The 11,432-nt window shown below is 36.5% G+C and overlaps 1 long non-coding RNA gene across 1 annotated transcript; it reads left to right on the top strand.

Annotated features, from left to right (window-relative positions):
* Positions 1-558: 558 nt before the first annotated feature.
* On the top strand, positions 559-2,661 carry LOC125796842 (uncharacterized). The gene is made up of 2 exons (XR_007435749.1): positions 559-1,667; positions 2,459-2,661. It is a non-coding gene; the product is annotated as an uncharacterized LOC125796842 (long non-coding RNA).
* Positions 2,662-11,432: the final 8,771 nt, after the last annotated feature.

The following is an 11,432-nucleotide window of genomic DNA, read 5'->3' as shown; positions in this document are numbered from 1 at the left end:
AGTTAATTAGCAAAACATGCATCAACATGTTTAAGTAATGGCAAATAATGGTAGGTGGCTGCTATGCATGAGTGTGTGTAGCAAAAGCATTCCAGAGCAGATGATCAGAACTGTAGTGTAACAGCACTGTGATGCAGGTGAGGTTTGTAAAAAGTGCTGTACAATATCCCATTCTGAGTTTAATAAAAAAATCTGCTGTACTTCATGCAGATAAACAGGACTCATTATGCCCCTTCTCAGAGTAAGAGTGCAGACTCAGATTCAGTTAAAAGTGTACTGAATTTGAATGGAAGTAGTGAGAAGCAGGCTGGCATAAAGTACTTACAATATGTTGTCTGATTTTTAGCGTTTGAGAAGTAGGGAAGGGATTGTTTAAATATTGTTTAATTTGGATGATAGTTACCTAAAAATATATCTTATGCATCTGGAATAATGATATGTTGAAGTCCAGTTCATTCATTCTTACATTTACTGCAATGCTGAAATGTATTTACATTTTACTGTTTAAACAAATGTTAATAGCAAAAAAGGATGCATACAATATAGGCATATAATTAACTAGCTTCATTAAATAATTTTTAAAAGGATTTAAAAGAGAGCTCTACATGTAACCATATAAGTCAGAGTTACAGTCATGGACGAGGCGGTTTGCACCTTTTATTCCCTGGAAATGAAGTATTTCTCTCAGAAAATCATATAAAATAACTTGTTTTATTATTAGGGGTGTCACGATTTCAATATTTCATCGAAATCGATCGAAGTTATGTCATGGTCTCGAACATGTCTGTCCCATTTCCCCAATTACAGCTCCTTCCTTCTATTCCTCATCCTCCTCTCCTCTATTCCTCCACCTTTTTCTGGGGAAGGAGGAGTAGGAGAGGAGGAGTAGCAAAAGTTTCTGGACGCAGCCAGTGTAGGGCCCAGTGTCAGAAGGCTGGATTTGTGTTCTAGGTCATGGGTCTTGCATTAAGACCATGACCCTAAACATACTTCAAAATACACGTAGAGATGGATGGAAATAAGGTGATGGAGACTTCTGGATTGGCCACCAATAAGTCTAAATCCCTTTGATCACTTGTAGAGAGATCTTAAAATTGCTGTTGGGAAAAGAATCCTTTCAATTATTAGAGGCCTGGCGCAGTTTACAAAATGGTGTGAAATTCCAGTTGATGGGTGTAAGAAACTTGTTGATGTTTACAGGAAGTGATTGATTTATAATGTTTTTTTAAAGGGTATGCAAACAAATATTAAGTTGAGGGTGCCAAAGATTTTGTCTGGCACATTTTTTGATTTTTGCGTGAAATAGCAAATCTGGCTGTTTTTTGTGCAGTTCCAATACACACAAATGAAAGGAACATGTTTATAACAAATCATGTGGAGTTGCAATCATTTTTTGGGAGATAAACTTCATTTTTATGGGACCAAAAATCAAGGGCCAACATTTTTGGCTATGACCGTATAATCTGTGCATAAATTATTAATTTTCTAAAAGCTTCAAATGTGCCTCAACCAATTATATTTTAGTATCAGATATTTTATGTATTACCATACGTAAGTCTACTGACTGGTCCGTTCACCCTGTTATTAAATTTCCTATAACTTTAATGTTTGTTTTTCCTCAAGGGCAAGAAAGAGGTCCTTGTCCGCTGGAAACCATGTTCTGGATGGTAAGTGAGTACTTCAAAACAATACAACTCATTAAATAAAAACAGTCTTGCTTGCTTTAAATTTAATATATTTAGTTGATATTGAATTTTGTTTAATAGGGTTCTTTAATCTGCAATGGAAAATCAGCAGTAAATAAGACAAAATAAATATGTGCGTGATTGCCTAAATCCACCCTTCAAATAATAGCTGGTCTGTGGTGGTCTGACCTGTGGCGTCCTGAGAATTAATCAAGAGGGTGAAAGGAGGATAATAAAGTACGCTGAGAAACAGATATAGAACTGCAGTTGAGAGGGTACTGACTGCAGCCTGCGGGAAGGCTGAGCTGGACGTCCAGCGCATCCAACCCCGCCCACATTATCAGCGTCATTCTGCCCAGTCCCGCCCACTTTGTTAGCGTCATGTCTTAGCTCCACCTCTGAACGGAAGTGGCCAGTGTACGGGGCAGTTAGCTGTTGTTTTTTATTCAGATTTTTTCGGATGTTTTAACTAATATACAATTTCTATCGATTAATAATATTTTTTTTATTCTGATTTTAAATAAAATGTTTAACCAATATAAAAACATTCTGCGCCTTCCGGCTTAAATACTGTGTGTACTAAGCTCCCGAGACTGACGATGCGTGACGCGGACAATGTGGTACTACTGAATGCAGCCTGCGGGAAGGCGGAGTTGGACGTCCAGTGAAAATATGATCAGTGGGGCTGAAAAATGATTTATAAATGTTGAAAGAACTGTCAGTACATAAATGGATACATTTAATAATTTTTGTTTCACTTTTTTGTTTTGCAGTGGTTTGGCGTGGAAGGACACATGGGAACCATCTGATGAATTTGGTGGTGATTGATTAGAAATAGTACACTGATCTATAACATTTTTATCTGTTTGTTTCCAGTGCCTTTCATTTGCAAATAAAGGGGAAGTGGGGATTGTTTTTTCCCTGCTGGAAACTTTCATATCTGTTCATTTAAAATAAAAAGTAATTGCAGACACAATTTGAGTGTTGATTGTGTAATAACTAGCCCGTTTTTCTTGCCCTATGCAGCTTTGGAATACTAATTGATTCTTACACTTTAGGCATATAACACAAATGGAGAACCCAAATAGTTTTTATTTATTGTTTTATTTTTTTTTGTTGCTAGCAAGAAATGCTTGTCATGTTAGCACTGGAAGTAAAGGAAAATGTTCAATATGTTATTGTGAATAATATGTTGTTGTTTTTTTGCTATTAATAAACAAGAAAAAGAAATAAAAATTTAAAGTAAAGAATGAAGTTAACACATTAGTGCAAAGACCAGTTTTGAATATTCAAAATCCAAAAATAAAAAAAATCTGTTAAATCATTTAAAATAAAGTTTCCATTTCTTGTTGTGATGGAGGATTTATGACTTTTATTGTAAAATCCTGATTTCATTACTTGTATTTTAACTGGGCATATACAATGTAAACATTACAGTTGTTTAAAATGTTTAATTCTAAATTTTTAAATGAGTGGAACCAGACTTGTAGATGCAAAAAAATACACTATCAGAAGAAATTGGTTTTATATTCAGCACACCTCAGTTCTGTAAATAAGGTCACATGATCACATTCACACACTGTCAGAGACATCGTTAATGAGGAGACAGACCACTGCCAGCACTAATCATGGTGTCTGTTCAAGAGTAAAGTCCCGCTCTCCAACAAAAAGAGCCAATCAGCCTACTGCTTGTGCCAAGAGCAAAAGGACCAGCGTTCTGACGTGGAAGCCCCACTGGCTGTGGAATTGTGTGCAGGCGGAGTAGTCATAAAAAAAATATATATTTTATGTGCATTTGTGAATCAGGGTGCTATAAAGTGATCATAAAATTTATTTGTCAGTGATTTAAAATATGTTTCTGTAATCTGACCTTTGGTTTGTCAGTGTTTTGGTCTCCCCCCACTCACACAGATAGGAGGCTATTGCATGACTTTGCCAAGATGGCCACCGCATGACCTGATTAGTCTATAAAGACTTTGCCACTGTGCTTTGATGCGCTTAGAATGTTTAGAATACACAACCAGTCAAAAGTTTGGACACACCTTCCCATTCAGTGTGATTTATTTGTATGTTTTTCATTTTAGATTACTACTGAACACATCAAAACTAAGAAGAAACAAATGGAATTATGCAGAAAACAGAAACATGCTTTAAATTGTGTATTGTTGAAAAGTAGTCCCCTTTTACTTTGATGATAGCTTTCCATAGCATTTTTAATCAGCTTTCATGAAGTGCTCAACTGGTATGGTTTTCCAAAATACCTAAAGGAGGTCCCAGAGTTGCTGAGTATTTATTCTGCTGCTTTGCCTTCAGTCCAACTCATCTCAAACTATCTCAACTGGGCTTGAATAAAATCTTATAAATAAAGAAAATAGAAAAACACTGAATGGGAAAGTGTGTTCAAATTGTTTTCTTGTAGATACTTAATGCTTAAAAGTGAAACAATAAAATAAAATAAAAACAGTGCTTTAAGGAACTTTAACATACAGTTGCAAGAAAAAGTATGTGAACCCTATAGAAATATTTGGATTTCTGCATAAATTGGTCATTAAATGTGTTCTGTCTAACACATTTTTAATTAAGTTAATTTAAGCTAATTGGAGCCAGGATTCAGCCAACCTGGAGTCCAATCAATGTAATGAGATTGGATGTGTTGGTTAAAGCTGCCCTGCCCCATAAAAAAACACCGGTTTTGAGATTGCTGTTCTTAAGATGCATTGAGGCTTAATATGAATCATGCCTCACACAAAAAAGCTCTCAGAAAACCTAATTTCAAGAATTGTTTAATAGCAGCTGGACAGGGTTACAAACTAATCTTTAAAAGCCTTGATGTTCATGTGTCCACGGTAAGACAGACGCTCTACATATGGAGAAAATTCAGCACTGTTGCTGTTGCTGTCCCTAGGCGTGGTCTTCCTGTAAAGATGACTGCAAGAGCAAAGCGCAGAATGATCAATAAGGTGAGGAAGAATCCTAGAGCGTCAGCTGAAGACTTACTTACAGAAATCTCTGGCACATGCTCACATTTTTGTTGACAAATCTACAATAAGGAAAACATTAAACAAGTATGGAGTTCATTGGAGGACACCACAGAGAAAGCCACTGCTGTCAAAAAAGAAACAACAACATTGCTGCACATTTGAAGTTTGCAAAAGAGCACATGGATGTTCCACAGCAGTACTGCCAAAATATACTGTGAACAGATGAAACCAAAATTGAGTTGTTTAGAAGGAATACACAACGCTATGTGTGGAGAAAAAAGACAGCACACCATAATCAAAACCTCAACCCAAATGTGAAACATGGTGGAGGGAGCATCATGGTTTGGGGCTGCTTTGCTGTCTCAGGGCCTGGACAGATTGCCGTCATCAATGGAAAAATTAATTCCCAAGTTTACCAAGACATTTTGCAGGAAAACTTAAGACCATTTGCCTCCCAACTGAAGCTCAACAGAGGATGGATGATGCAACAGGACAACGACCCAAAACATATTGTAAATCAGCAACCGAACGGCTTCAACAGAAATAAACACAGCACCTTCTGGAGAGTTCTGACCTCAACCCAGTTTTGTGAAGAGGAATGGTCTTAAATTCCTCCAGACTGTTGTGCAGGTCTGATCTGCAACTTCAGGGAACATTTGGTTGAGGTTTTTGCTGCCAAAGGAAGATCAACCAGTTATTAAATCTAAAGCTTCTTTCCCCCTCACTGTGAATGTTAACATGTGTTCAATACAATTATGCAAACATAATTGTTTGTGTGGTATTAGTTTAAGCAGACTCTGTTTGTCTATTGTTGTGACTTAGATGAAGATCAGAACACATTTAATGATTAATCTGCAGAATTGCAGAAATCCAAGTAATGTCAAAGGGTTCACATACTTTTTCTTGCAACTGTATATGAGGAAAATATTGGAATCACTGGATTAAGGTGCTTTATTCTGTCCTATTGATGTATAAAGTTGTCATGCATAGCCTTCACAGACATTGGTAAAAGAATGTGTGGTTCTAAAGATCTCACTGAACTCCAGTGTGGTACAGTAATAGGATGCACTAGTCAGCTAAGGGAGATTTCTTCGTCCTAGATATTCCACCTGCTGTGCCTGGTTATTAATAAAAAGTGAAGGAGTTTATTAACCACAGCAACTCAGATATTAATTGTCCGACCACAAAGTTACAGAGCGGGGTGTCCAAGTGCTAAAGAGCATACCAAACCTTGTCTGGCATTGACTTCAGCACAAAAACTGTGCACTGCGAGCTTAGTGGAATTTGTTTTCATGGTGATGCATCGTGCTTCTCTCTTTAGCACTCTGATTAATTAGACTGGGTTTGGATAATGCCAGGAAAACATTACCTGCCTGATGACTGTATCATCTGTATAGTTTGGTGGCAAGTGGATGCTTATTATATATGGTTGGTTTCATGGGTTGGCATTAGTTCCAGTGAATGTTTTGGTAAATACTTCAGCAAAACTTTATGCATGTTAATGGAAAGATGGATGGAGCTAAATATAGGGCATGCCTAACAGAAAACCTGTTGGAGTCTGCAGAAACATACAGTCATAGCTAAAGTGAACTGGTTTAGAACAGAGACTATTCATGTGTTAGAATGATCCAGTCAAAGTCCTGACCTAAAAACCAATGAGCTCCTGTGGAGAGACAAAAAATAAAGACACTCTTCATCCAACCTAGCTGAACTTACGGAGCCCCTAAAGGGACGTGGTGTATTTTAATTTTTTTTTTTACGTAGAAAGTGGTGACCACCACTTACTAAGTGGTGAGCACCACATACTAGCTAATTTTAACTACTTTATTTCAGTGGGGAATGTTAGCTAACGATAGCCAGCTAACTCTTATTAGATGTGCACAGAAAAAGCTTTTGGGCGCGCACACACACACACACACACACAGCAGCTACTTTCCCCCAAGCCTACCATATATTGTACAGAGAGCAATGAAAGCCTTAAAGCTATGCTAACTTAGCTAGCTAGATCTTTTATTTGTGAGCACCACTTACTATATTCACTTGTCTATACCTGACTTCACAGACTGCTATGTTGTGCTGTGCACATGCTCCTCCATCCAGTTATCAAAATCATATTTATTTAGCTGCCATTTTTTATCTAATGTAGGCTGCATTTACAAAGATCTAGCTTGCTAACCTAATGCTAGCTAAGTTAGCTTAGTTTTAAGGCTTTCATTGCTCTCTGTACAATATATGGTAGGCTTGGGAGAAAGTAGCAGTTGAGTGTGTGTGTGTTCTCAAAATCTTTTTCTGTGCACATCTATTAAGAGTTAGCTTGCTATCGTTACCTACAATATTCCCCAATAAAATAAAGTAATTAACAGTAGCTAACCTAGCTAAAACATTTCACACTGAAATATACTTTCCACTTACTATCTGGTGCTTACCACTTAGTATGTGGTGCTCACAATAGGATCTACAATAGGATCTCATAAATACGGTGTAAAATGTAAAGTGTCATAAGGTGTAAAGTGTAGGTCGCCATATAGTTTTTTTTATATGTTAATGTTACTACTAGGTAGCAAATACACAAGGACTTCTGTACAAGTTTCTGTCCTCTACTTTTAAACCTGCTATAAAAAAATCTCCAGCACTCATCAAAAAAGCCTTAACTCAACCACAGTTGACACCTTTGGGATGAGCTAACAATAGCAGTGCTCATTATTGGATATGAAATCAAAGTGGATATTTAAATTAAAATGTAACATTCAGTTTATTGATATTGCACAGAAGATGGAGATAATTTCCTTTGTGTCTGAGAACCAACCTTGGTTTGTAGTAAAATATAAAACATTTGTTAATATAAATCGTTAACGAAAATTAATCCCTGATAAAAAAAAAGGATTACTCCATAATTATCTAATGGTGGAAATGGTACCTTAAGTTTGTCTTTTAAAATGCCGATGGTTTTGTTCATGAACAGTGTTTGTTATTTCAACTTTACTTATCTTTAGACTCCTTGTCTTGAACCATGTGTGGTGTAAAGGTATTTGCCATAAATAGGTCTACCATATTCATATTTCTCTAAAATGTACCCTGTCCAGAGGGTTAAAGCTCATATCCTCATCTACAACACAGATGTTTATACACTAGGTCCAGCAGACTATGCCACAAACAGAAACAGAAACAGTTTGCTGGCACAGACTCCCTACATTTTGAAAAGACATAACTAATGTTTTAAATGTGTATTTTCTGTTCCTCCTTAAATTTTTTATTTATTTTTTTGCTTAGATTATTTTAGCAAAAACAGTGAACATGTTCGAGTATTAATATAATAAAAACAAACTTAGAATTACACATTTGAAAAAAAGTGGGTAATTTAATTTTACACTGTACAGTATGTGAAAAGGCATCACAAATATAGACTGAAGTCAATTCAAGGTTGAGCTTTACATTCAAGTGAAAAGTGACGGGAAGGAAATGGAACTGTGGTTACAATTCCTGGCCCTGCAGAGTTTTGACCCAACCAGCATTTAATGTGCATCTTATCCAGTCAACCAAGTACATTCATAATCATGCAACATCCATTATCTTAAGACATTAAAATAAGAGAATAAATCAACATATGCATACAATTCAAACATTCATCAAATGGACATACAGATGGAAAAAAAAAATAGTACCTGGGTTGAGATAGATAGATAAAATAAACAGTGTAAAAGATGGGATGGGACCTTCTGCTTTATAAATAACTGAACCTTGAACATCAATATGTAACGAGTTGTCCCCCTGTCACAGGGGGACGTAGGGCCCTCGCACAACAGCGCAAATCGTACTGGGCCAAACCGAGAAACCGGTGAAAGTAATTTTGAGGTCTTATTAAGTGTGGTAATTTTCAAGAGTTTTATATCCTGCCAAAAATGTGAAATACCCATTTAAAATACAGGTGGCGCTATAGAGCTGTTAAAACACATATATTTGAAATTCTAATTCTAGATCAAACAACAGCCTCAGATAAGCAGGCCGGTCAAAGTTTGTGAGCTTTTCTCTCTTATAACGTCCTCAAAACTCCTAGCATTACCTGTGTCAACCTCCAGTTTTGATGTGGCATCTCAAACATTCAACCGTCCGCCATTCCCTCCTCGTTTAAGATATCGACTATTTCTTCACAATTTATCATCAGATATGTTCAATGTTTATTTTTACCAAATACCAAGAGAATTCAACAAAATTTCTAGGAGTAGTTTGACAACATACGCAAAAAATGTATGTAAAATTCAGATATTTCAAAATGGCCGACTTCCTGTTGGGCAGAGTCAGTCCTACCAATACTGAAAACGTGTCTAATGATGTCTCTTGTGTTTTTGCCAAGTTTCATGAATTTTTAATCAACTGTGTTCTGACTGTGTCATGGTTTCACTTTGGTTTAGTGTTGCGTCTCTAGTCAATCAATTGCTCGCCATTACGTCACCGTTTTAGCGATCAACTATTCCTTTGGCAATTTTCATCAACTGTGTCTGATGTTCATTCTCAGCTACTTTAGAGGTAATCTGACAAAGACTTTAGGAGCAGTTTAAATGAGTTTGTGAAAAAAAGTGTAAAAAAATTACAAAATCCAATATGGCCGACTTCCTGTTGGGCGGAGCTAATACAAACCAATTGCAAATATGTGCAGAGTCATAGTATCTACGCTCCTACCAAAATTTGAGAAGATTAGACAAATTGTGACACATCCACAGCTAATTTATTAAACGAATGAATTAGGGGGCGCTATAGAGTCCGCTAGCTACACATGAAAAAATTATCACAATATTTGTAAAGTGTTTTTAGATCTTATGGAATCTGACAGTTTTCAAGAGTTTTTGAGCATTTCCGTAATGTCAAATATGCATTGAAACCTAGGTGGCGCTATAGAGCCAATGAAATATGTATATATGAAATTTAAATTTTTAATCAAAGGACCGCTTAAATCAAGCAGGCCTGTAAAGTTTCGTGAGTGTTCAACCTGTTTAACCTCCTCAAACACCTACCAACACCAGAATGTATTTACTTCCTATTTTAATGGGGTATCTCAAGCAATTCAACTGTCCGCCATTTCGTCCTCGTTTAAGATATCGACTATTCCTTCGCAATTTATCATCACGGATGGTAGTAGTTTATTGCTGACAAATATCAAGAGTATTCAACAAATTTCCTAGGAGGAGTTCGACAAAGTATGCAAAAAATGTGTGTAAAATGCACGTTTTTCAAAATGGCCGACTTCCTGTTGGGCGGAGTCAATCATATCAACACTGAAAACGTGTGTAATGATGTCTTTTATGTTTTTGCCAAGTTTCATGAATTTCCAAGCAGCTGTGTTCTGACCATGCTAATGTTTCTATTTGGTTTAGTGTTGTGTCTGTATTAAATCAACTGCCCGCCATTACGTCATCGTTTCAGCTATCGACTATTCCTTCGCAATTTAGCACCACGTATGTCTGGAGACTATCCACAGACCATTTAGTTGTAATCTGACAAAGACTCTAGGAGGAGTTCGAATGAGTTCGTGAAAAATGTGTAAAAATTTAACATTTTTCAAAATGGCCGACTTCCTGTTGGGCGGAGCTAATACATGCCAATGGGTATTATGTGTGGCATCGTAATATCTATGTTTCTACCAAAAATCTTGAACATTGGGGAAAATTTGAGACAGCTACCGCTAATTTATTAGCCTAAACCAAATAGGGGGCGCTGTAGAGTCATTTAGCACCACATTAGAAAAATGATTACATTTCTCGAAATCATTTAAAGGCATTATTGGGTCTGCTAATGTAGAAGAGGCTAAGAGATTTCTATAAATGTCATATAAAATAGGTGGCGCTAGAGAGCTGATAAATTATGAATATGAAAAATTCCAATTTTACATCAAAGTACAGCCTATGCCCAATATGCCTGTGAAATTTTATGAGTTTTCGAACATCGTAACCCACCCAAAACACCACGGGAAACTTTTTATTTTGCGACTTCCTGCCAAAATGGCCGACTTCCTGTTAGGCAGAGTCAAATAAATCCAAGTGATTCTTGATCGGTATAATGAGGTCAATGAGCGTACCAAAGTTGGTGCACATTGGACAAACTTTATCCCGGCCACTGGGACTTCGATACCGATACCAACTGTAGTATCACGATTCTCGATACCAAAACGATACTTGGAAGAAAAAAAAACAATAAAAATATCTGAACATAAAATGTTTATTTTTGACTGAACTGGATTGAACACTTAACAATCGGTGCAAACGTTTTTATTCTAAAATGAAACATTTGTACAAAAAACAAGTTTCGTTATTATAACCTTAACTATAACATAATTATCTAAACACTTCCTAAAAACTAAAACTAAAACCAGAGGTAATGGTAGCCTGACTATGTGAACCTGACGGGCGGGCAGAAGTTAAGTTCTGAATAAGGAAAATAAAGAGACAGAAGAACATTACAATGTTATGTTCATTTTAACACTCACTGCTCCGTTTTATTAATCAACCGTTTACCGTTTTTAATAAGCCCATGTTCAGTGTAACGATCAAGCAGGCTACGTGCCTGACCACAGATTTGCGATGGAAATGCGAAAACGTGAACATCCTGGCTGTGTTCGTGCTGTTTGAATGAGCAAAATATGATCAGAATTATGTTAAATAATACTGTAACATAGAAGCATATAGTGCTGGACGATATGGCCAAAATTCATATCACGATATATTCCTTAATTTCGGTCGATACGATATAATTTCGATATCGATATAAATACTTA

The sequence above is a fragment of the Astyanax mexicanus genome, unplaced genomic scaffold (genome assembly GCF_023375975.1).
Source record: "Astyanax mexicanus isolate ESR-SI-001 unplaced genomic scaffold, AstMex3_surface scaffold_47, whole genome shotgun sequence".
Lineage (NCBI taxonomy): Eukaryota > Metazoa > Chordata > Actinopteri > Characiformes > Acestrorhamphidae > Astyanax > Astyanax mexicanus.
The sequence above is the reverse complement of the archived record's forward strand: the minus strand, read 5'-3'. Positions and strand labels throughout refer to the sequence as shown.